Raw genomic sequence first — 26,231 nt, forward strand, 5'->3', positions numbered from 1 at the left:
GCAGTGTTGGTTAGCTGGTCTTTATTTAGGTGATTGCTGCTCCGATCAGTTAACATTAGTCTCCAGGTGACTGTATTCACAGTCATATGGTTGAATTTATGTTTGTCTCACAATGGTAATTATTCTATCACTAAATAATCAAATATTTGAAATAGAACTGCTCACAACTGCTGCCTTTTTTGAAGATGAACTTCAAGGTAACCCGAGTGTATGCACACTGTAGTAACTGTGAAGAATTGAGAGAAATATATACATGTCCTCAGGTCCACTAGGGGCGATGAGTTGGGAATTCAATAGTTGGGAAGAAGAAGAGTATAGGTCCTCTGTACTGTGAGAAATGATGTGATTGAGAGATATACTGTGTTCGTCAGGAACAAAATAAACTTTCCCCATGTTCAGCAAGAAGTCTCCCGCGAGTTACTACATAAATGGTGACGAGGATAAAGTACAGCGGATGCCTCGTGTGAGTGCAGACGAATGAGTAAGACTCGCTGCTAAGTGGCTAAGTTAGCATAACAAACCGGACTTTGTAACCAAGGAAGAAAAGCATGGCGGCGGCTATGGTCGGAAGCACGGCTCCTTTTGATGGCCAAACCCAGACGTGGGAGGAATATTGTGAAGTGCTCCACCATTTTTTTTAAGCTAATGAGATCGACGATGCAGGTCGACGGAAAGCTATCTTGCTCAGTTCAGTGGGCAGTCTGCAGACTTACAGCCTCATGAGGAACTTAGTCAGCCCCGCTAAGCCAGGAGACAAGACGTTTGATGAACTTGTCAAGTTATTAAAGGACCATTTCAACCCCAAACCCAGCAAGATTGTGCAGTGTTTCAAGTTTAATTCTAGAAACAGAAAGCATGGAGAAACAGTTATGGAATATGTTGCTGTTCTGAGGAAATTAGCACAAGACTGCAACTATGTAGACAAGTTATCAGAGATGATACGTGACAGACTGGTCTGTGGCACCGGAGATGACCGTATACAGCGCCGACTGTTGTCAGAGCTGGATTTGACCTTCGGCAAGGTACTGAAGTTGGCCTAGGCCATTGAGACTGCCAGCAAAGATGTAAAGGACTTACAATCTTTGGAGTTTGCACCCTCACACATGAAGGCACCTCAAGCAGTGCACAAAATGTCAACAAAGCAGACCCCCAGCAGCATCAACAGAAGGCTTGCTACAGGTGTGGAGGGGTGCAGCACAGGGCTGGGGACTGTAGGTTTATTAAAGAGACCTGTCATAAGTGTGATAAAGTTGGCCACATTCAGAAAGTGTGTAGGTCCAAAGGCTCAGCTAGTAATTCAAAGACTAGAGGGGGTGGAGTACAAAAAGGTAAGCAGGGGAGAACTCACAGAGCAAATTATGTCAGCCAGGGGGAGGATGACAAAGATGGCATTGATGAAGTCACAGATGAAGTCATGTTCACACTGTACAAAATACATGAACTTTATGTACCAGCTGAAGAGCCATTTATAGTGACATTGACAGTTAATGAGACAGACACAGTTTGAGATGGACTCAGGTTGTGGGGTAACAGTAATGAACCACTCGGTGTTCAAAACCTTAGGGGGAAAAGAGGCACCAAAGCTACGCCAATGTCGGGTGAGACTCAGAACATACACAGGGCATAGAGTAAAAGTCTTGAGAGCAGCTGTAGTTAAAGTGCAGCACAAAGGGCTAGTGCAAGACTTACCAGTGGTAGTTGTAGCAGGTTCAGGCCCTAGTCTGGTAGGCAGTTACTGGATTAGGAGGCTAGGCTTACAGTGGAGATCCGTACCCCAGATCCATCACGTCCAGGAAGAGAACTCAGAAGAGGTACATTGGAGACCAGATCCCCAAATCCACCATGGGAAAAAATAGACTTTAGAGGATGTACTGGGGGAGTATAGGGAGGTTTTCAAAGATGAACTTGGGAGATTTAAAGGCCCCCCGTCGAAAATATATGTGGACAAGGAAGCAGCCCCCAGGTTTTTTAAAGCCAGGCCCTTCCCATATGCCATGAGAGGAAGAGTTGAGGCTGAACTCAACCGTCTCCTCGCCCAGGAGATTATTGAACCAGTAAAACACGCTGAGTGGGCCGCACCTGTGGTCCCTGTGTTAAAACCAGATGACACTTCAAGACTGTGCGGAGATTATAAACTGACTGTAAATCAGATCTCAAAACTTGAGCAGTACCCAATCCCCAGAATTAAGGACTTGTTTGCTACGCTTTCAGGTGGACAGAAGTTCACAAAGTTAGATCTGAGTCATGCCTATCACCAGATTCCTTTGGATGAGGAAGCAAAGAAATATGTGACCATAAACACTCATAAAGGGTTGCTCACATACAGAGTGCTACCTTTTGGCTTATCAAGCCCAGCAATATTCCAATGAACCATGGAGGGACTGCTGCAGGGCACCCCTCGTGTGACCATCTTCCTGGATGACATTCTCCTCACAGTGAAAGACGACCAAGAGCACCTGCAGACTCTGGCCATGGTGCTGAAATGGCCACAGGAAGCTGGTTCTCCGACTTAAAAGAGCCAAATGTTTATTCATGAATGAGGAAGTGATGTTCCTGGGTCATAAAGTGGATGCAACAGGACTGCACCCAGTCCGTGAGAAGGTGCAAGCAATCCAAGAGGCACCCACACCTTCAAATGTGACAGAGTTAAAGGCATACCTTGGACTGTTAAACTATTACAACAAGTTCCTGCCCAATCTGTCAACGGTTCTTGCCCCCGTGCACAAACTGCTACAAAAAGACACAAAGTGGCAGTGGGGAGAGGCACAACAAGTTGCTTTTGAAAAATCAAAAGACATGATGCAGTCCGCTGAAGTACTTGTGCATTATGACCCAGAGAAGGACATTGTGCTGTCATGTGACGCATCACCATATGGAGTAGGTGCCGTGCTGTCACATCACATGCCAGATGGAACTGAGAGACCCATAGGATTCACCTCATGAACATTAAACACGGCTGAGAAGAATTATTCACAACTGGATAAGGAAGGACTTGCAGTGATGTTTGGAATATAACGTTTCCACAAGTACATTAATGGATGGAAATCCACTATAGTGACGGATCACAAGTCCTTGTTGTCACTTTTCAGTGAGATGCGAGCCGTACCACAGATGGCCTCATCCAGAATCCAAAGGTGGGCAGTAACTTTGAGAGCCTACGAATACACAATAATGTATAAAGAAGGGAAGTATCACGGCAATGCGGATGCCCTGAGCCGCCTTCCTTTACCAGAAAAAGTGGAAGTGGAGAGGCTGGAAGAGAGAGTTCTCATGCTGGAGAGCTCTGACATCACGCTGGTGACAGCTGATCAAGTGAAAGCATGGACAGACAAAGATCCAGTACTCTCGAGGGTGCGGGAGATGGTACGCAGTGGCTGGTCATCAACCCTGAAAGGGGAGGAGTTTGCCCCCTATGAGGTGAGGAAACATGAACTCAGTATCCAGAATGGGTGTGTGTTATGGGGCTCGAGAGTGATTGTGCCAAATCCAGGTCAAGAAAATGTTATGAGACAGCTTCATCAGTGCCACCCAGGAGTGTCCAGAATGACGGCACTGGCTAGGAGTTATGTATGGTGGCCAAAGTTGGACAAAAAGGTGGAGGATACTGTAAAGGGCTGTACAACATGTCAAGAGCACCGCAACATGCCTGCACCGGCTCCATTACACCCCTGGGATTGGCCTGACAAACCTTGGAGCCGTATCCATGTAGATTATGCAGGACCGTTTATGGAAAAAATGTTTTTTGTGCTTGTCGATGCACATTCAAAATGGATGGACGTGTATCCAGTGAACTCTGCCACTTCAGCCACCACAATTGAGTGCCTGCGTACCAGTTTCAGGAGCCATGGACTGCCGGAGTTGTTGGTGTCTGATAATGGCACTTGTTTCACCAGCACCGAGTTCAAAGACTTCTTAAAAAAAAAAAGGTATCCGTCATGTGACCTCTGCACTGTTGGAAAAATTATGCTTATATTATCAGTTTCTTGCTTTGCATTGATATAACCTGCTTGTCTTCCTTTATATGTTTGTGGAAGTGTACCGAGCTCTTGGAAAAGTACTGTGAAGAAACACACTCACAAGGCCTCGAATGGCATCTTGTGTGAATAACATTTGGTGGACATCATAAGAATGTTTGTGTGAAGGATAGATGCTGAAGGCCGTAGGTCCGAAAGTGTGTACGTGTACTTCTTCATCATGCATAACAACTGTATGACTCATATGTACTGTCAAAGAGCCAATCATATACGCTTACGCCCTATTGTAGGTGAATAAAAGATGTTTGGGGAGAGCAGCTCATTGGAACTCGGAAGCCCAGACTTTGTGTGCTGACTTCTGCTCTTCCCCTTTGCAAAGAAAAACAATCTCCGTGTCCATACCATGCCGCCAGTAATGGGTAAGCAGAGAGAGGGGTACAAACGTTCAAGAGAATGATGAAAAAATGTCCAGAGGGCAGACTGACAGCTAAGGTAGCGAGTGTTATTTAGCTACAGAGTGACTCCTCACACTACAACAGGTCTGTCCCCAGCAGAACTGCTTCTCGGGAGGAAGCTACGTTGCACACTGGATTCAATCCACCCAGATGTAAGCAGGAAAGTGAAGGAAAAACAAGAAAGACAGTTAAAAGATCACAACCAAAAGGCGAAAGAACACTGGTTCAAAACAGGAGACGGTAAAAACAGGCTTTTGTCACGAAAGTGTCCAAGCAGCAAGTTTGTTGTGGGAGGGACGTAGGCAGATGATTGACAGACAACGACGGTCGGTGTAGAGACAGCGATATTGAGAGTTGAGAGATTTGTGACATTTAGCGTGTTTGGAGTGTGTAGTTAGTGTGTTATGTAGTGTTTGGAGTATAGTGGAGTCGGTTTTTTGTTTAATGAGTCAAAACAATGAGGAGAAGCTGAACGTGGAGCAGGCAGGAACACAGGCAGACCTGAGCATTGCCTGCATTTAAATGTAGATAGTTACATATAACTTTGTACATTTTTGAAATGTATGTACAAATTTAGCAAACAACAATTTATGCATTATAATTAAAAAAAAAAAAAAAATGGTTTGTTAAACATATTTGTGGTTTTCACAGTAAAAAAATCTAACTTTTTCTACTCCGATTTTATGCTTTTTTTTTTGTGATTTTAGGTCCATTGTGTTAATACAGTATGTCAAAATAAAAAAAAATAACTGTACAGTCACACATGTGAGGTTGTGCTGAAAATAATGACACCAAGTAAATAGTTTTTAAGATGACATATAATGGCAAAATCAAAAATAGTCAAAAACAGCCAATTATACCCTGGAATATCGGATTTCACAACAAACCTAAATATCCCTGACGTCCCACCTTCAAACACAGCCTCATTTGGCCATCCATGAAAAAGCTACTTAACCTCCCACTTTTTTATAGAAATACACTTTTTTTATGGGCACTGCACTAGTATTTTAAATTGACAGTTTTTCATAAAAACTAATCAAGTGTAAGACTTCAAAGGTATAAAATAAGAAAATGATGTCATCTGGTTTAAACCTCATCAAAACCCACACCCTAAATCAGGGGTACTCAAATACAAATCTTAAAGGGCCACAAAGATTTTTTTCAATGACTCAAAGGTCCATGTATTGAGGTCGGCCAGGCCACATGCAATAATACTGTAATATTCAAAACAAAATGTCCTTTTCATTCTAAACAACAAAATACGAACAAAAATAAAATGTAATTTCCATTTAAACATAAATTAAAATACATAGTTGAATATGTCCTCTTTTGGTTTGCCTTCAAACATTGTGTCCATCACTTCAGTCATGCATTATTTTATTTCATTGTGACATAGATGTGACAAGAATCCTGCTTGCAGCTTGATATGACGATTTCAGTGCATTTATTTGTGTTGTGCTTATCTCTGAATTTTGAGGAAATGTCTCTTCAAAATTCCTGTGCTTCGTCTCATAATGCAGTTTCAAACTGGAAATCTTCGTCACAGCTTCTCCTGGCATATTGTAACGCCCCTTGTGGACTGTGGCGCCATGACCCTTGGGTATTCTGTTGATGTTGGTGTAATTATGATTCGTGAAAGTGTTTGTGAATAAGATGATATGTAAGATGGTTGTGGGTTAATTCACGTCATTTGTTCTTTGACCCAAACAAAACACATGGTGAAGGAATAACAGTTCGGGGGCCACAAACAAGAGGCCGGCGGGCCGGATGCGGCCCGGGGGCCGCCTATTGAGGACCGCTGCCCTAAATCGTATCGAGCTTGGTGACAGCCATGTTTGTGTTGGTAATTTATGTGGACTGAGATGATGTAGTTTGCTGAGTGGTTTTAAACCAAACTAAATGTTGTTTTACTGTCATGAATAACCCCTTCTTTAACCCTATTTAACTCAACGTGGTGTCAGTCTCTGATAGAGTGCCACATATTTAAATGACAAGTTTGCTGCTTCAACATATCATTATGGAGTAAATGGTGATTACACAATCTAATGTATATAATGACACCATATATGTATATATATATATATATATATATATATATATATATATATATATATATATATATATATATATATATACATACATACAATATAGCCACTGGGCTATATTATGCGGTCACCGAGGACAATGAAGGTTAACTTGTGATCCATTTTCCATTATGTGAACACGTTTGTTGTCCTGTGTTGTTGGTATGACTTGGCAAGATCCAGTTATCTCTCCAACAGTGGCACAAACAACCATTTCACTTGAAAACGCTGAGAAGTAACTGCCACAACTAAAAAAAAAATGAATGTGGTCACTGTTTTTGCTAAAAATACTGTAAAACCTGAAACTGTCTGCATAAAGTCACATTTGAAATGCAGCTTTAGACTACGTCAGGCATGCCTCCGTTTATATACTGCCTTTATTTCACAAGACAATTTTAGATTAGGCCTTCAACATTTCTTCATAGAGGACATCTTGAATGTAGACAGGGATGTTAATTTATTGTTAAGCATGACAGAATTGTGGTACACTGGGCTAATATAGCAGTCTTGCTAGTGGAGAAGACACTAGCTGACACATTTTTTTTTACTACTACTATGACTTCCTAAAATTACAGCTCCAATCTTTATGATATATCTAAATATCATATATACACATCCATAAAATAATACTTATGAAATGATTAAACATCAGAACAATAAATTAAAAGTTTTACGAAAAGTTAAAAGTTCAAAACTGAAACATGATAAACATACAACATGTTTGCAAATTACACTACTTGTTCTGTGACACATGAGTCTTCCTTAGCTCTAATAATCTTACTACAAGTCATGTTTGTTCACTACATCTAGCCTTTCTCACCCTCAGGTGTGCACAAGCTACAGGTTAAAACTTTTTTTGTTATCTCATTGATATCCACCTTGAGGAGAAGGTAATTAGTGGTAATTAGCTAAAAAACTAACATAAACGTGTGTATATATGCATCCCCAGTGAATGATGGTTGTACAATATAAACTAGAGCAGGAACTAACTGAGTGACTGTGACGTCATGCAGATCTTCAGCACGATCTGACCTGCTGGACCTCTCTATATGACGAGATGATATTTTTTCTTTTTTGTCAGTAACAGATAATGGCGGTTCAGGACTGTGCAAGGGACAGAGTTGGAGCTTGTGGAAAGGGTGGAATTGGATTTGGGGCCAGTGCCAGCTGATGATAACCCAGTCCAAATGGATTGGTAATGGCTATTCATCGGGGTGGCAAGCAGCTCGGCTGCTTTGACATTAATATGAATGCAGATTGAAATGTGGCTGAGGGACTCTGGCTTGTGGTAATAGCATGAAGGAGTGTGTTTGTGTGTATGTGTGTGTTTTTGTTAGTACATGTTGAGCTTCTGTTAATGTGGGGTTGTAGCGACTGATATTGCCAGTGATGGCAGAAATGTTTTTGCTGATTTTTGTAGATATGGCAAGTTTCACTGCATTTCAAATTTAATTTAAAAAATGAACAGGAATGACAAATGAAATGATTCCAGGAGGATCTGTTCATCATAACGTGATGATCACACACTGATGCCATCTCCTCAAGTTTCTTTTTTCTACCTTTATTTAAAGCAGATACCATTTTTTTTTGTTTGGCCTTTATCGATAGGACAGCAGGAAACAGGATGGGGGAAAGTGGGAATGACATGCAACAAAGGACCCAAGGCCGGGACTTGAACCAAGGGCCGCTGCAGCCAGGACAACGCCTGTGTACATGGGACGCCTGGTCTACCCACTGAACTAATGGGCAACACAATAGAGATCGTTCACAGTCCACCCATTCTACTGTTTCTCTGTAGTATTACAAATGCTGTTATTAGCCTGGCTACTGTCCAAACCAGAAAGACTGTAAGAATCACAATTTGACCTAGAAACGCTGATGTCAGCGCAGTGAAAAGGCAGAGTAAAACCCCCTATTGTATCAATAAGTAGGCAAGTTTTTCTACTTACTGATGTGGTAGAAAGAATGACGGTTTTGAATCGTCTTGAGTCCCGGTGGTGAAAAACAAACACACATTAAAAGGGAAACCGACTCTGACACATCAGAAAAATCAAAAAATCTGAAAAATATAACCACAGAGTAAAATGTAGAGAAAAACAGTTAATAAAAAATTCCAAACACAAAGATCCTTTAACTTAAACAGTTACAAACAGAATCGGAATGCTTGAAGATCATGGATTCAAATTCACCAAATGGTTTCAAAGTGTTCATTTTTAGAGTGTTTCACAAAGAGTTCAGATCTACCAGGGTCAGTACAAACTAGAGGGCCTTGAAATAGGCAGTATAGGCACCAGTTTTTTGACCAAATGTATAAAGCATAAAGCATAGCAGTTATATGTGATGGCAACTTCACAATAAGGGCCTTATAGATAAACAAATACAGAGGCCTATTACATTTCACAGACAGAAACACCCCCCAACTATTTTCCTCAAGGTACAATTATGAGTGCTATAAGAATCACCAGTAATAAACCTAATAGCTATATGTGTTCCCACATAAAGAGAAGCAAATCTGACTGTGGGTTTATTCAGCACAAGCAGCCAGAAGATTGCACATAAGCTGCAAGACAGCGAACAACAGGCACTGAGGGTTTGTGTGTCTGTGTTTGTGTTCAGTTTAACATTACGCTCTGATCTAAAGGTTGATAAAAAAGAGCTTTACTCTACTTGAATCCGGGTGTTTATTCCTCCAGAAGGTATCTGCTCATGGCCGTCTGTCCCAGAGCTCGCCAGCTCCAACAGCTTTGTGCCAGTTAATGCTAACACTGTGGCTTGTTAATCTGAAACACTGTCTGTGCCTCCACCCAGGTCTGTTAAAATTTGTCTTATTTGAGCTGTCACTCAACGTGACCACACCCCTAATTACCCATAACTTTAAGTCTCAATACAATTTAAATGAGTGAGTTATATACAAATTGACAGCCTGTAATGTTGTCATCAGCTATAAAGAACAAAACAGTTATTTGGCTGTTAACATGTTTATTTCTGCTGTAAATCAGGCATTTTAATATGGGGCCTTATGGGGAATCACTCACTTTTGGAGCCAGCCACAAGTGGCCATTCAAGGAACTTGTTATGTCTGTGTTGAATTCAAGCTGACACTTGGTATTACCTAGTTTTCACCAGCTTCACCAACCCCACTTTTACTTCAGCTGTATCTGGCTGTATTTATAACACTTGAACGAACATCTCAACCCCGAACATGTTCAACTGATAATGTCAGTGCTTCAGGTTCACTGTGACCCAATGTTTGGGAACTATATAATTAATAGAAATATGAATACATACAAAGAACAATACCAGCAGTTTCTGTTGTTGATGTACACTGATCAGCCACATCCTTAAAACAACTGACTGGTGATGTGAGTAACATTCATCATCTTGTGTCAGTTCAATGTTCCGCTGAGAATCCTTGCGTCCTGGCATCTTTGTAGATGCCACTTGACATGCACCACCCATCCAAACACAGTTGCGGACTAAGTACACCTCCTCACAACATACGGGATCCACTATTTACGTCCATGTGCCAGACACAACTGGACACCCCCAGATGTTTTGATGGGTCAAAGCTGTTTTGGCTTTACATGGGGAACATGCAGAATATGAAGTAAGTGGTTTTAATGTTGAGGCTGATCGGTGTATATAATATATATGTGTAAATACACACCCTAAGCTTATGGTGCTGAGTGCCTGTAGGTGTAATCAAGCTAAACTTACAATTCATAAACCTGCATTGTGCAAATACACATCCACCACCTATTTTTTATAGCTGATGCACACTATGGGACATGGTGAAAAAAGGTATCAGACACCTTGAAGTGGCCTGAGGAAAGGGAGATGCAATGCTTCCTCATATATCGTTGTTTGGCAAAATCTGGTTCACGCTTCCCTCTCTCCCTGCAGTAGCATGAGAGTGGCTCACTAGCTTCCAGAACATATTGATCCCAAAATAACATCAAAGAGGCCAGCTGACTGACTTAAGATGTGCTGGGAGGGAAAGGCAATGGCTGAAGAAACAGAAAGAGGAGGAAACCAAATCCAGCTAGAGGGATTATTGTACCTGGACAGCAGAAATGAACCTGCTAAGAGATTTGGGATGTTTCAGTGCTGACTTTGGAATCAGGCCAAAAGTTAGAGAGTCATTCATTTATTTTAGACTGTTCAGCAATATTAAGTTTTACATGTGGGACAGATTCATTATTCATAGATCAATTATCTCTCCTTACTAATCTTAAACTAAAAGGTGGCCTAAAGTTGTAACAAGCTTGTGGGAGTGCATCTGAAAGGTCAATGGTTTGACCTCTGAACCAGCTGGAATAATTTAGTCATAGGCATAAAGAATAGCTCTTTCACTTCCTTTGATTTTACTGTTGAGGTGTCCTCAAGGTAGTCTGCATCAGACTGTGGATGTACTGGATACCTGCATCCCCTGTACTGGATAGCTTCCAGCAGGGGCCAACTGGAAACAAAAAGCAATTTGAACTGACACAGCATGTTTGTCCACCAACAAATCACTTATAAAATGTAAATGTTTGTAAATCATTTTATTAAAAATGTATATTTTTGTTCTACTAAACCAAATAAGGTGATCATGACATTAATTTGACTATGAATTTCTGCTGTCTATACACACAAATATTGGGAGGAAAACCATGACAAAGTACTTTCATTGTTTTGCATATTAAAACACTACTGACATTCTTGAACACTACTTTACAGTCACAACACTCAGTAATGCATTATGGCATCTGTGCTGGTTCATGCTCCCTCCTCCCCCCTCCTTTTTCAGAGCCATGTTCACCTGTAGAGTAGATATTTAACATTAATGTACGCCCCCCAACCTACACCCAGGCCCACATTTATAGTCCAGGAGACACCTTTTGTAGGGGGAACTGCAACAGAAGCAGTTTGGAGTATTTTGACAGGTGTTTATATGTGGCACCGATCAGGCATAACATTATGACCACTGACAGGTGACGTGAATAACACTGGTTATCTCTTCATTGTGACACCTGTTAGTGGGTGGGATATATAAGGCAGCAAGTGAACATGTTGCCCTCAATGTGGATGTGTTATAAGCAGGAAAAATGGGCAAGAGTAAGGATTTGAGCAAGTTTGACAAGGGCCAAATTGTGATTGCTAGATGACTGGGTCAGAGCATCTCCAAAACTGCAGCTCTGGTGGGGTGTTCCCAGTCTGCAGTAGTCAGCATCTATCAAAAGTGATCAAAGGAAGGAACAGTAGTGAACCTGCGATAGGGTCATGGGTGGTCAAGGCTCATTATAGCACATGGGGAGTGATGGCTGGCCTGTCAGGGTGCCCATGCTGACCCCTGTCCACCACCGAAACCGGCAACAATGGGCATGTGAGCATCAGAACTGGACCACGGAGCAATGGAAGAAGGTGGCCCGGTCTGATGAGTCATTCTTTCTTTTACATCACGTAGATGGCTGGGATCGTGTGCGTAGCTTACCTTGGGAAACACATAGCACCAGGATGCACTATGGGAAGAAGGAAAGCCGACAGAGGCAGTGTGATGCTTTGGACAATGTTCTGCTTGGAAACCTTGGGTCCTGCCATCCATGTGGATGTTACTTTGACATGTACCAACTACCTAAGCATTGTTGCAGACCATATTCCCTGTGGCCTCATTCAGCAAGAAAACGCAAAAAGGCAAAAGCAAAGATGGTTCAGGAATGGTTTGAGGAACACAACACAGTTTGAGGTGTTGACTTGGCATCCAAATTCCCCAGATCTCAATCCAGAGCATCTGTAGGATGTGATGGACAAACAAGTTCGATCCATGAAGGCCTCACCTCACAGAGGACCTAAAGGACCACAGCACACCTTCAGGGGTCTAATGGAGTCTATGCCTCAATGGGTCAGGGCTGTTTTGGCAGCAAAAGCGGGATGACACAACATTTGGCAGGTGGTCATAATGTTATGCCTGATTGGCGTGTGTTTTACAGTACATGTCTGTCTGCTGAGAGATTTTGTCAAGGAAATAATATCACATCTGTGCAAGATGCAGTCATAACAACTAACATGTGCGTAGTTGAGATCTAAGATCATAGTCATGAGTCGGAATGTGAGCATGTTGATGGGTGTTGCTGGTGTGAACCCATCACAAGATGGTGTCTAGTTATTTACATGAAACAATGAATCCTGCAATTCCTATTTGTTGGGTTTGTGGGACCAAGTCTATAATTTGATTATACTTTTCCTATGTGAAACAGCTGTGCTCTTGCAGAAGCACCTCTGCCCAACCTCACTACTGAGGAAAGAGACTGGAACATCGGTAAACACTGGTAAACACAGCAGACTACCAACACCAGAGTCACTGATCTGCTTAGTGATACTAACACTTATGAGACTCTTAGGCAAGATGCTACCAGCAGCAACAGAAATACGGTTATATCTGCAAAATCTGGAAAAGGACAAAGCCATTGACAGGCCAATGTATTACACACTGTACCCCGGCAAAGCCTTCCCATGTATTTGTCGCCTCCTCAAGATACACAAGGAAGGATAACCACTCAGACCCATCAGCAGCAGCATCAACTCAGTTACATAGAACATATCTAAGCACTATGCCAGTATCCTATTTTATTTGGTCAGTTCAACACCACATCAAAAGCGCAAATAACACGGGACTTAGATGAAACAATGGTTTCTTATGATGTCATATCACCTTTCACATGCATTCCCAATATGGTGAAGGGAGGCCTGGAAGAGGACATCAGAACCAACTTCACCTCAGACCACATTTGTGCCTTACTTGCCTTACTTCTGTCTGATGACCACCTACTTCCAGTGCAGTGAAGGTTTCTACAGACAGAAGCACGGCTGTACCATGGGCTCACCGGTGTCACCAATAGTGGCCAACCTCTACATGGGATGAGTTGAGAGTAGCACTGATTGCCTTGACAGGAACGGCTCCTAGCCACCGGCTCAGGTATGTGGATTACACCTGGGTCAAAATCAGAGCAAGATAAGTGGAAGCCTTCACAGAACATATCAAAGCTGTGGACAGTAACATCAAGTTCACAGGAAGATGTCAGAGGAGACAGTCTGCCCTTCATGGACTGTGTAATACACACTGAAGATGACAGAAGCCTCAACATTGAGGTGACTCTCATCACCCACTGGAGCCCAAGCTGGGGGTCATCAGAACCCTAAACCATTGGACTGAGACCGTGCCCACTAAGTCAGAGGGGAAGGAGAAGGAACAGACGCACATCAGAGGAGAACTGATAACCTGTGGCTACCCAAACTGGATCTTTGTCAAAACCTCTAAGAGATCCAGAGCAGACGGAGTTTAGGAGGCGGGAAAATGTAACAACATTGTCATTCACTATGTCGCAGGAACATCAGCGAAACTCAGGAGGATCTTTAATAAACGTCATATCCCGGTTCACTTCAAACCTACCAACACACTGAGGCAGAAAGGTGTCCACCCTAAGGACAAAACACCCAGGCATAAACAGAGTAATGTAGTTTATTCTGTTCTATGCAGCAGGACTGCACAGATTTGTACATTGGGGAGACAAAACAAATTCTCCATTAACGAATGGACCAACACAGGAGGGCCAACTCCTCAGGTCAAGAGTCTGCTGTCCACTTACAATCATTCCTTTGAGGACAACAGAGAGACAGAGGAGGTGGCCTACAGCAATACTTATCACCCACCTACAATGCTGTACTGAGTACTCTCCCTAGACAGCTTAAAAACCATTCACACCTGGGCACACTTAGCCTTAGCCTTAGCACATGAAGGCCAGTTGGGTCAATGACCTACAAATGGTTCCCATGACTCTGAAACTCAGAGCTCACACATGTCTGTAACAAATCTGTAAAGTAACTCCCACACAGTTTAAAATCCTGCAACTCCCCTCCAGTCAGTTAGAATTGAAGAAGTCTCAATCAAAAGAACAGGACTCAACATGTAACTCACTAACGTCACTACAGCTGCAAGTATGACTAATATTACAAAATATGGCATGTTTATTTTCTGTGGTTTGTCCGCTGAGTAGTACAGCCTCATGGAATCGATAATTTATAAAAAATAAAAAAACCCTGCATTGTACATGCAAATGTATTTCATTAAAGTAATTTGGCATTCGCAAAGTCACTCTATGAAGCTGAGACAGATTATTCTGTTGGCACTCAGAGGCTGCTGGTGTGAGGATGTGAGCTGTCTGTTATTCTTTGGTTACAGTTTTCATCAGGTCGTTTTCTCTCCTCTCCTCCTCTGGAGCATGTTTGCTGGTCAGAGAGACGGCTTGCTGCAGGTTTACCACCAGGCTGGACTCACTGTCACCTGAGCTGCAGCCCTGTGCGCTCTCGGAGATGCTGCTTTGCTTTGTGCGCGCTCAGTGCACAAAATCCTCTCGGGGTCCTTAGTGCTTTGAATTAAGTGGCTTTGTGTTTATTAATTACAATAAGCTTTAGTGTGTGTTTCCAACAGGCCCTTGCACAAACAGCTGTTAGGTATGTTTTGAGACGGTAAACTGTACGCAAACATATTTTCTAAATATATTTAAAACATTGTGTTAAACGACAGTATGAAGGGACAGGAGGAACACTGGAGCAGCAGTTAACCAGGCAGCGGCAACAGTTTTTAAAGTTAACAGGCTTGACATTCAGATGATTCAAAAATCTCCTTAGCAGCTTCATTCCTATTCATTAGCACTATTAGCTAGTTTTGCTCTATTTTTATTTAAGATAAATAGTACAAATGAAACGTCTTTATACAACACAGTATTGTTTTTAATAATATAAAAGACAACATTCCTCTAAAGTGGGATTTCTTTTTTCCATTTTTTCTAAATTGCTCACCTGAAGGACCTTGAAGAGTAAAAATAGAAAACTTATTTACCTCTTGACATCTGTCAGTCAGGCCTGCCCTCCCTCTCCTCTTACCTCAGATGTGATTTTTCGAGGCGGACCATGAGGGAGGGGCGATGCTAGGTATTTGCATCATTTAAAATTTTTTGGAGGGGAGCATTTATGACAATGTTGATCAAGAGTTTAGCTCATGTGATAATAAGACTCTAAATTGAATGTAAAGACAGTAGACATTTCATGTATTAGACTTGTGAATGACACAATGGATTTCTATCTAAGTTGGAGACAATGACACACATACATGCGCTTACACACACACACACACACACACATAGTTGCACACATTAGAGGAGCTGTAACAAATGGCACTGAGCATCATAAGGGAGCGGTGTAATGTAGAGATTGAGTTACAGCCACTGCTGTGTGTAGTGAACTTAAATGTGGAATATGCTCTAGTCAGACAGCACTTATGCGGCATATTGATCCAGCACAGAAAAGCAAGTGGGAAAAGATGGGTGTCAGTGCCTGAGGATGATGGGAGGGGGAGAAACAAGAGAAGAAGAGAGGGTCACCCAGCAGAGGCAAAGCAAAAAGACAGGACTTGAACAGCAATATTTTTCTGGACTTGTCTCATCCTCATTATGTTTTTTTTTTCTCTCTCTTACTGTAAAAGCCCTCTACTGAAATGCTGCTACAACTAAGCTAATGATACTGAAGGCTAATACTTGAATTTAAAGCATTGCCTTTGCCCCACTAGAGGTAAGGAAGATGATGATGTCCCTCGTGTTATGGTCATATTGAAAGGTTAAAGATTTCAGTTGAAATATTTAATTATCGTTTGTAGATCCCCATAACATTTATCCCCAGAGGATGTCTCTTGGCACAGTGAACCTTTATCAAGTGTTTTCCACAGGGCAAAATTTGTTTTACCCAGAAGATATTTCATAACACAAAGGTCTGTTTTTAGGAAATGTACAGAACACACCCAATAGCCTATCCCTGAAGAGGCAAATTTTACAAGTTTGGTTAAGTTGCGCATGTAACAACTTTTATTATATTGTGTTTGTTCTGTCCAACACATTAATAATGTGGAATTAATGCTTGAAGAACGTTACCCCTCGATTCCACCAGATATGTATCCGGTCCTGCTCCGCTCTGTCACTGCTCCGCTGATAGGTTTCACTCTAGTCTATGTGTTAACATCCGCTGCGTATCTGCAGATAGGCAGGACTTCTATTTTTGGTGGATGCAGCAATTCAGCCGAATTTAGCACCGAGCAGACAGGAAGTCACGCATCGAAACAACAGCATAACATCCAAATACTTTTCAAAATAAAACACTCCTTGTTGATGCAGGCACAAAAATAAAAAAAAAAGAGACAAATACAAGCTCTGCTTCTCATCCCTCAGCTGGGTCCCAATTCAGGGGCTGCATCCTTCGAAGGATGCAACTTTTGCCGCCACGTCAACCGTAAATTGGACAGTCTAGTATCGGAGCATTTCCTGGATGCGTCACCAGATGTTCCTGCCCTTACCCTTACGTCACGAATTCTGCTGCCCAGAAGAGAAAAGATGAGTAGAAAGTAAAAATATTTTACCTAGAGCAATTTTTGATTTTCTGTTTAATCCTGCTGATTCTGGAGGAAGAGGAGAAGCGGCTCTGGCGGCGGCCGGTATATTTCTGGTTAAGAGAGCACCGTGAAGAGATAAACCTGTTATTAGAACCCACAGTAATATTATCATTATCATAATTATTAAATCTGCGCCACTTGATCTTGGGATATTTGAGGCCACGAAGGATAGTAGCGGTACATCCTCCAAAAAGAGGGAAAAGAAGGAGCATTTGTAGGCTGCATCTGGATGTAATTGTCGTGGGAACTCCTCGGTCTCGCAACTCCAGTTGTCTGGCAGTGCTGCGCCGTGCTGGACTCAAAACGGAGCTGTTGGGGGTTGACGACGGATGCCTGAGCAAAACCAGACCACAGAGGACATGCATCCAGTGGAATCAACAAAATGAGTGTGCTTGCACATTTTAATAAAAATGACAGATTTGCAGATGACAAAAAAGACCCCTTGTTTATCAAGTAACTTAAGAGAAGAAAGGGTCATTATGTCACTGAATCTTGCTTTGGTACCAGACTATGGTACTGGCTGTATTGAAATCCATGGGAGATGATGGAGAACCACAGTCAAACCCATGACTTCTGATGAAGAAATTTCCTCCAGAAATTGACCACACTTCATAGAGTAGGTAAACCACAGATTTTCCTCCAAATGATTGACAGGGCTGATGATTTTGGGAGCGAACAGGACAGGTCTGACTGATTTCCGCTGATGAGCCTGCACTTCTTCCCACTTGAACAGCGGCGCAAACAGAAGCGTTTGTTAAACAGAGTCGAGGACCGAACAACATATCATTGAAAAAAAATCAGTGGTTACCAGTGGTTGTCCTTACATTATGTGGAGGCATTTGTTTCATTTCATCAAGTCCCACAGCGGTGATATGGTAAGATTCAGCAAGCATCTCACATTGGCTTCAGTACAGCTCTGTCACCACAGTTTGGCCCCAAATAGATTTTGGTGACGTAATGACCCTTCTTTTTTAAGTTCCTCATTGTTTATCAGGATGCATAAAGCATCATTTGAGCATAATACTTGCATTCATATACCATCAGAACCTGTTAATGTAAAATTATTACAATATATACGTTTGTTCAATTCTCCATTTGTATGTTCAACTTTAATAGCTTTCAGAAAAGTATTTTTGCCTGCTTATTTTCCTTCTCTGGTTGTTGAATACTTCAAATAAGGTCTTCGGCAGCATTAAAAAGTGGCTCATGGGAACCTAAAAAAATCATTTTACTGCACATGTGCACCTCTCATGTCCTGTGGGTGCAGCAGTTTAGCAGTAATGCTAATCACTTTGTCTTTCCACCTCCATTTTATTTAACTTTAAAATGCTTTCACACTCCCTCTCTGTGCTTCCGTCCTGTTATCAAGTCAGGCTTCATTTATTCATCACAGCTGTCGCCTCACCATCACCTCCATCCCCATCCATGAAATATACTCTGCAAGAAATGATCCAGAATCAATAACTAAGACTGAATGAGAGTTGTGTTCATGCCATAACTCCTTTTAATAGTTCGTGGGAGGTGGTAAGCTTTCGATTTGAGCAGCACCCCTTTTTCTTCCTCACCTTCCTCCTGGTCCCCTAAAAAATATAAATCACTGATACAGCCACTTAATGCATGCTCTTCGGAATTCCCTGCCATCGTACTCGCTGGCAGTGGACATAGAGCTGTAAATAAGGTCTTAACGCTCTTTGACAAATGGCCTCAAACGCTATGCAGGCGCTCTGCATGTGACAGGATGTTTTAGTGAAAAGGCAGTGACAAGGGCTAATCAAAGACAGTGTGCTGAATGCAGACGGCCGGCCTTTTCCTCGCATGCTTATGAGTAATTGGTCAGAGAGGCAGGGTGTGTATCATTACGGGCGGAAAGTGTACGCTGACTGTTTTAGTTGGCTAATGGTGCGACTGTTCCAGCTGAAGTCGTCCTCTCTGCTCATATCCCCCACTCCCCAGTCAGTCAGCCAACCAACTACTCAGTCAGTTCTCCGGTCAGAGGCTGCTGCAGCAGTAATGGCTGCAGGACCCTCCCCCATGGCCAATGCAAAAACTAATAGGCCAATTAGTGTGTAGGGATTGTTCAGACGGCTGTATGAAATAGTGACCCTGGCAACATGATGAGTTGTCTGTGTGTGTGTGTGTGTGTGTGTGTGTGTGTGTTAGAATTGACTGATATGCATTTTTGAAGGCCAGACTGGTGTTCCAGCACTGTAGCAGCAAAGACCCTAAATTATACAGTATATAGGCAAAGGATGTATTTTCTACTCTACTACATTTGACTAACAGCTGCAGTTACTGATTACTTTTCAGACTTCAGTGTTTCATACCATTCCTGTCGACTGAAAACCATGAATCTCCAAGTGTTTGTGATCAGTTTAATCAGGATTGACTGACAAAACTCCATCATAATAGATGTAATTTCATCCATTAAGTAAACAAGTCTGCTTGATGTTATATGAAATACTTCTTTATACTGAACAGATTTCTATTAAAACTAATGTGGCAACCAGTTAACCCCAGCCTGTCCTACCTTGTAATAACACTACACACTGGCAAGATGTGAGTTTTAACTGGCAGATATGCCATATGCCAGCTGTTAGAGCAATACATTCAAACAACATCTTGTGATTAAATAAAGTCACAAATGTTTAGAAATAAAACATTTTTACTTAGGCATGAGGTGGTATATAAATGTCATATCACAATTATCCTGTCTAAGGTATAATGGAAATTCCCTATGGTCAACATCTGCAGTGAAATCTTATATTGTCCCAGCCCTACTCTTATTTTTATTTTCCTTACTACATAGAAAAGGAATGTACTAAATGAGCATAACTAGTTTTTTTTAACTCATTGTAAAATCTATTCCAAACAAAATGAAGCTTATCATCAGGCTGTCATATCCAGTTGAGCGAAGCCCTGTCTCCCGTGGTGACTCCCTTTGTGAGCCAAGGTTCCGGTTCAGACAAACTCTGGTTTTGATTGAAGAACTGTCTGCTGAGCGTGTCTGTAACCTACCTTGTGTTGTCTTCATTATCAGTTTGTCAGCACAGTAGTGTGACAACTGCGCAGGATGAAGGCTAAATTTCACAGGCATGTAGCTCAGATCACAATGAAGGCAGAGTTCAAAGATGGGCATGTTCCAGGCAAAGGGAAAGAAATTAGTGAGGTGGCACCCCCTCTATGGGCCCTTGGCCTACATACATGTGATGCAGTCATTAAACTTTACAGATGTGTGGTTGAGGTCATGAAGATGGGCATGGTCTGACCCATGACCACCAAATACTCATGTAGCAATGACTATTGGCTATTCGTAATATTGAAGCATGTAATAGCAAGCCTATTCAACAACCTGGGAATGAGACTCAAGTGCCAGCCATCTTTCTCTACAATGGCCTGCCGTAGCTTGAAAAGTTTTGAGTCCTTTCTTTTACTCTATGTAAATGTGGTATCTGATTACTGACCAGCTGTATGTAAAGTGGGCTTGTGGAGACTTCTGAAGCAGCACATGTTCATGCATTATGTGACTCCATGCATATAATAATAGATTGTATGGTTTTTGGAGTGAATATTAAACTCCAGTTAGCACCTAAGGTTGTATGAAACCTTGCATATACTGTATATTCTGTATAGGTCCAATGGTGTTTTCATAATATACTGTACGTAAATGTATGCTCAGCTAGCAGCAGGGATTTCTGGCACCATTTTAATTTTGAGTCCCAGGGGTTTCTGCTGTCGACTCCCTCCTACCTCCTGCTGCCTGGTGCCACAGTCGAGCAGAAAAGGGAAATATCCCCAAGGAAATGCTGCTCTCGTCTCATCTTAGCAGAACTGTGGCAGCCATCTACTCAAATCTCCTCCCTCATGGGAATGCACCGGTGTGCCCTCAGCCGAGGGTACTTAACCCTCAAAGGCTTAAACACATGGAGATAGATAACGGTGGAATAATCGTTGGATTCTATGGAGAATAGGTGTGTGGCATGTCCCCAAGAGATAGGACAAAGTTCCTTGAGAGCCTGGAAATGACGACTGTCTCGCTCTCTTGCATTTTCTTCATTCACTGTCTTTATCATTCGACCTAGAGTTTGACCCTGAAATGAACTGTGTGAGCTCTGTCCTGGCAGCACCCATTCTCTCTCTGTTCACTTCCTATCTTGACTGAAACTCAGCTATGGACTTGCAATATGTATAATTTTCGTGTGTGAATGTGTTTTGGATTAGCAGCACAGCTGTTTCCAGTCTTAGCAGCTTAATTTGATGGCTGATGAAGACTGGGTTCAGATCTCAGGGACTTTCTCTCCTGGCAGCTTACCGACCGTACGGCATGATTCAGCGAGATTCACTTCACATCCTCTGCTAAATTCACTGGACCTCATTTGTCAAGAGCAGCAAACATTTGGTATGCAAAGATCCAACAGGTCTTTGACCAGAATTTTAAGTGTTGTTTATGTACTCCCTGGTCCGCAGAGAACAGAGCTATATATGTTTATATATATGTTTATATATATATATATATATATATATATATATATATATATATATATATATATTTATTTATATTTATATATATATTTATATATATATATATATATATATATATATATATATATATATATATATATATATATATATATGGCCCCTTCCTGCATTGGACAGTTATTATTATTATATATGGTGAATGGTGACACTGGGTTGGATCAATCCCCAGCATGCACTGGGTTCGAAGCTCTGAAGGCAGTCCACATACACAGGTAATACATTCACAGCAGTGTTGAGCAATATACTGTAGGTGTATGGGCAGATTTGACTGTTCTCAAGTCCCTCTAAGATTGGCTTTCTTCTTTTCTTCTATTACTACATGTTGGGCTCAGGTCTGCATTTAACGAGTCAGTTTGAGATTGAGTCCAGAATTTTCAATCCTGTGAAGACTTCTCATGACCGTAGCTCCATTCACACTGTCCTGTGAGTGCAGGAAACTCCACATCGTCCTCCGTGTGAAGTTTCAGATGTGGAGAGGGGAAGGTTTCGCTATGGCTCCAGAGGTAGTAACAGAGCCGCAGCAGAGACGAGCTGGCATCTGTGTGAATGGATAAGTTGGAGGCGCGGAGTGGGGGCTTGTCGATTTGATGATGTTCACAGTCTTCGAGTAACTAGAAGTCTCTTTGGCAACTTATATGAGGGAAAAAATACTGAAGTTACCTCCTGTCTGTCCTCCTGACTGTCCTACTGTATGTTGTCCTGTCTGTCATCCTGTATGTCATCCTGTTTGCCATCCTGCTTGTTGTCCTGTCTGTCCTTCTGTCTGTCCTACTGACTCTTTGTCACATTTCTGCCCAAAAAACAGCACCTGTCCCCGGCAAAAACTTTAACTCACCAAGTGTGTGAAAGGAACACTATTGTGTTGTTATAGTTTCTGTACTGAAAAAAATCACTGTGGTCAGCCCTCCTGACGGAGACTTCAGTGATCTTTCCCCCAGAAACAGCCTCCCTCCCCATGAGTGACAGAGTCAGACGGAGCCCTTTTTTTACTGATGGTGATTATGTAAGGATGTAATTTAGAGTGAAAAATGTAACCTTGTCACTTTCCAGGATGTTTGATGGGTCAGATCTCAATCAAAACACATTATAACCAGTGTTGGGTATAGTTACTTTGGAAAGTAGTTAATTAGGTTACAACGTTACCATCAATTAAATGTAATCAGTTACGTTACAGCGTTACCTATGAATAAAAGTAACGCGTTAGAGTACTCATACGTGACCAAAAATTAAAAGCCGTTTGCAGCACCTCGCACATGCTGCAACTTAACTGACACACACACAGCCTCCTTTAAATGCACGAGAAGTCGTGACAATGATGAATAACGTCAGTCATCCAACCAAATTAACTCTGCAGGATAACAATAACAGGAAAGACAGTCAGCAAACTCAGACGCTGTTGCTTTGAAGCTGGTGCACCACCGTCGTCCTCCTCCTCCTCCTCAGCAGGCTTTGCTACCAGGGTGATAGAGTGGTGCTTGGATACAAGATGTTTTTTTAAATTTGAAGTGGAAATTTTTGCGGTTGACAGAAGATTTTCACCAACGCAGAGTGTGCATTTTACCGTTATGTTGTTCTTGTCCTTTTCGCTGGCGAATTGAAAATAATGTGCGTACTTCCACGATGCAAAAGCTGTCCTCTCTGCCATCTTGCCGGGGGTTTGAAAACACTCACACACACACACACACACACACACACAGGTAACGTAGGTCAGCAGCAGGGCACAGATGCATCACAGCGCTGCACCTCCGCTGACACATCCGCAGGTGGCACAGTACTGTCTGACAAAAAGCAGGCTGCAGTCGGGATTTTCCTTTCCTTATCCGGAGAAATTCTTAAAATAATGGATTACTTTTTTAAAAAAAAATAACGAAGTTACTGATTGCTTGACACACAAAACTAACGTGTTACGTTACACGAAAAAAGTCATTCGAGTACTCTAATGCAGCGGTTCCCAAACTTTTTTTGCGGAGCACCCCCTTCTACGCCGCCCCCCCCAAAAAAAAATAAACGCAACCAAAAAAACGCAACAAAGCTTTGTTTTATCGCCATATAAAGACTCATGTTTAATCATGTGCAAATAACCAGAACACGCATGACGATAACAACATCAACAGAGTTTCAATATAATACAACAAAGTTATGCACAAGCTTCCAACAGAAAGCACGATTTTGACATAAATGTTATATTTTCAGCCGCGTAAAAGAAAAATTGCAGCAGTATTAAATAACCGTGGAGCTAACATCAACATCATCATAACACAACAGTTATGGAAATTAGAACGACAGAACATTGAATTAAATTGCAATGAAGTTACAAACGATCCACAACATTAAAGAGCATGGGCTCGGAAACAGATATAAATAAATAAAAACGAGGATCAATCTGAAACTTTACAAGTGCGATAAAATTACACACGATCCACAAAATAAGTAACAAAGAGGATGGGCTCAGAAACATAAAATAGCCTAAATTAAAAGAGGATAAAAGAGGATCCATCTGGAACTTTTCAAGCGCAGCGCAAAAGTCGCTCAGCCTGCAGCGAGCGAGAGAGAGAGAGGAGAGACGGGGAGGAGGATGTGTGAGTATTCCCAGTAGGCCTATATTTGTAGCAATAATATCAATACCGACAAAGACTTACCCATATTAATGCAATGGATGGGAGCCAGGTGGACAAGGAGGGAAAGGTGGAAAAGGCGGAGGCGGGAGGAAAAAAAAAAATAAAAAAATCCTCCAACTTTATGTAATGAGCTATGACGCGTCTAGGTGGAAAAGGGGGGAAAGCCATGCGATAACCAATGGGGATGTCTCGCTCTGCTGTCGTCCCTCAGTCAGGTCGGTCCCAGAGAAATTGGGACTCGAAACTCGTCACCTCTCTGATGTGTCTGCAGCTGAGCACTGTGATGCGTGTCTCTCTCCCCGGGCCGGGAGAGTTATCATACCGTAAATTACCAAATAATAGCCAGGGCGTTTATTTGGGACCAGGTGGCAATTTGTGACAGGAGTTTAGTTCCTTCCTCTCAAAACCCGGGATGAAAATGTCACATACTTCTCCAGCTTCTCTGTGAATTCTCTGGCATCTTTCTGCAAGTGAAGTTGTTGTGGCGGAGGAAACGATTCAGCCAACCAGCACTCGCTGCAAACTCCTCATCTCTGCTGTCACTCACGGTGGCGGACATTTGTTTCGCCTTGATCATCATGCGGGACACTCTCTGGTGGCGTGCCCGTTTGCTGATCACCCATCCCCGCATGTTTATCTCCAGCTCCTCGCTAGCCTTCTTCCTCCCTCCAGCAGGCAGCCTGGTCCTGCTGCTGTCCTCCTCGGACAGACGCTGAAGCTCAGTTTGATTTTTTCACCAATCTTTCACTCTCTTGGGGTCGACAGAGAAACGTCTAGGCGCAGCATAAATAAATAAATAAATAAATGAATAAAAATAAAATCAAAAACGGCCGTTCATCGGCCCACCGGAAAAAACCCCGGTACTCCCGATGGCCAGTCCACCCCTGCAATAGCAGTTTCCCCAGTGGCTGTGTGTGTGCAGTGTGTATGTGTGTGTGTGTGTGTGTGTATGTGTGTATGTGTGTGTGTGTGTGTGTATGTGTGTATGTGTATGTGTGTGTGTGTGTGTGTGTGTGTGTGTGTGTATGTGTGTATGTGTAGGTGTGTGTGTGTGTGTGTGTGTGTGTGCGTTATCAAGTTACTGTTCAACGAGTAACTTTCCGTGATCAACGATGTCGGTAAATGGATGAGCTGTGCTACAGCAGTAGTTGCGTGGTGGTGTGTAACGCGAGTGGCGTGCGGGCCCTTTAAATTTAGAAGCAAGAACGAACAGGGTGACTAAGCGACTTAGGTGGAGTGGACAAGGTGGATTTTCCTCTTTGTGCGCTTTTGGTCTAAACGCACAGACACTGTGTAATATTTTTGCACCAGACTACCATTACATTTTTCATCTCGCGCACCCCCTGGTGGCGGCTTGCGCACCCCCTGGTGGCGGCTTGCGCACCCCCTGGTGGCGGCGCACCACACTTTGGGAATCCCTGCTCTAATGCATTACTTTGTAACGCGTTACCCACAACACTGATTATAACAGCATCCATATGATTATAAACAGTCAGTGGGTACATGTTTAGATTAACAGGTAGACACTGGGGGAAACTACCTTGAAAACTCAGATCTCAACACCATAATCTGTACCACTACGCCTCTTTTGGATCTGCAGCTCAGGTGTGCTGTATGAAACGACACGCTGGTGCATCTTTAGGCCGGAGCTGCTTGGTTCTGTGTGTACAAACAAATGCGGAGAATTGGCGAGTCTTCGCTGCGGAGATAATGTGGAGTCTCTGTGTGAAAAGGGCTTGTGTAACACAAATCGGACAACCTCAAATTCTAGTATTTTCACAGCACGTTGACACAAACATGATAGTAGCCTTCTTAGGGGGGAGATAACCTAAAGAGTGCAGATCCAAAGCATTCACAATGCACATTTTTCTTCACAATGACTCCTGTGGACAGTGTTACAGCAGAACTACTGATGGCCTTCTTAGTCATCTCCAAGGTAACTACTCCTTTATTCTAACTTCTCACTGTACCAATTACCAGCTTAGATAGAACACTGTGCCTTAACACTGTATTTGCACACACCTTTTTACATTTTTTTTTACTTACAGTTACACGTCTGAATGTGTAAAGGTTTGAGCCTGGTGCTT

The 26,231-nt window shown here is 42.4% G+C and overlaps 1 pseudogene; it reads left to right on the forward strand.

The window, feature by feature from the left end:
• Nucleotides 1–935: 935 nt before the first annotated feature.
• Nucleotides 936–4,744, forward strand: LOC115583393 (uncharacterized protein K02A2.6-like; annotated as a pseudogene).
• Nucleotides 4,745–26,231: the final 21,487 nt, after the last annotated feature.

The sequence above is a fragment of the Sparus aurata genome, chromosome 6 (genome assembly GCF_900880675.1).
Source record: "Sparus aurata chromosome 6, fSpaAur1.1, whole genome shotgun sequence".
Taxonomy (NCBI): Eukaryota; Metazoa; Chordata; class Actinopteri; order Spariformes; family Sparidae; genus Sparus; species Sparus aurata.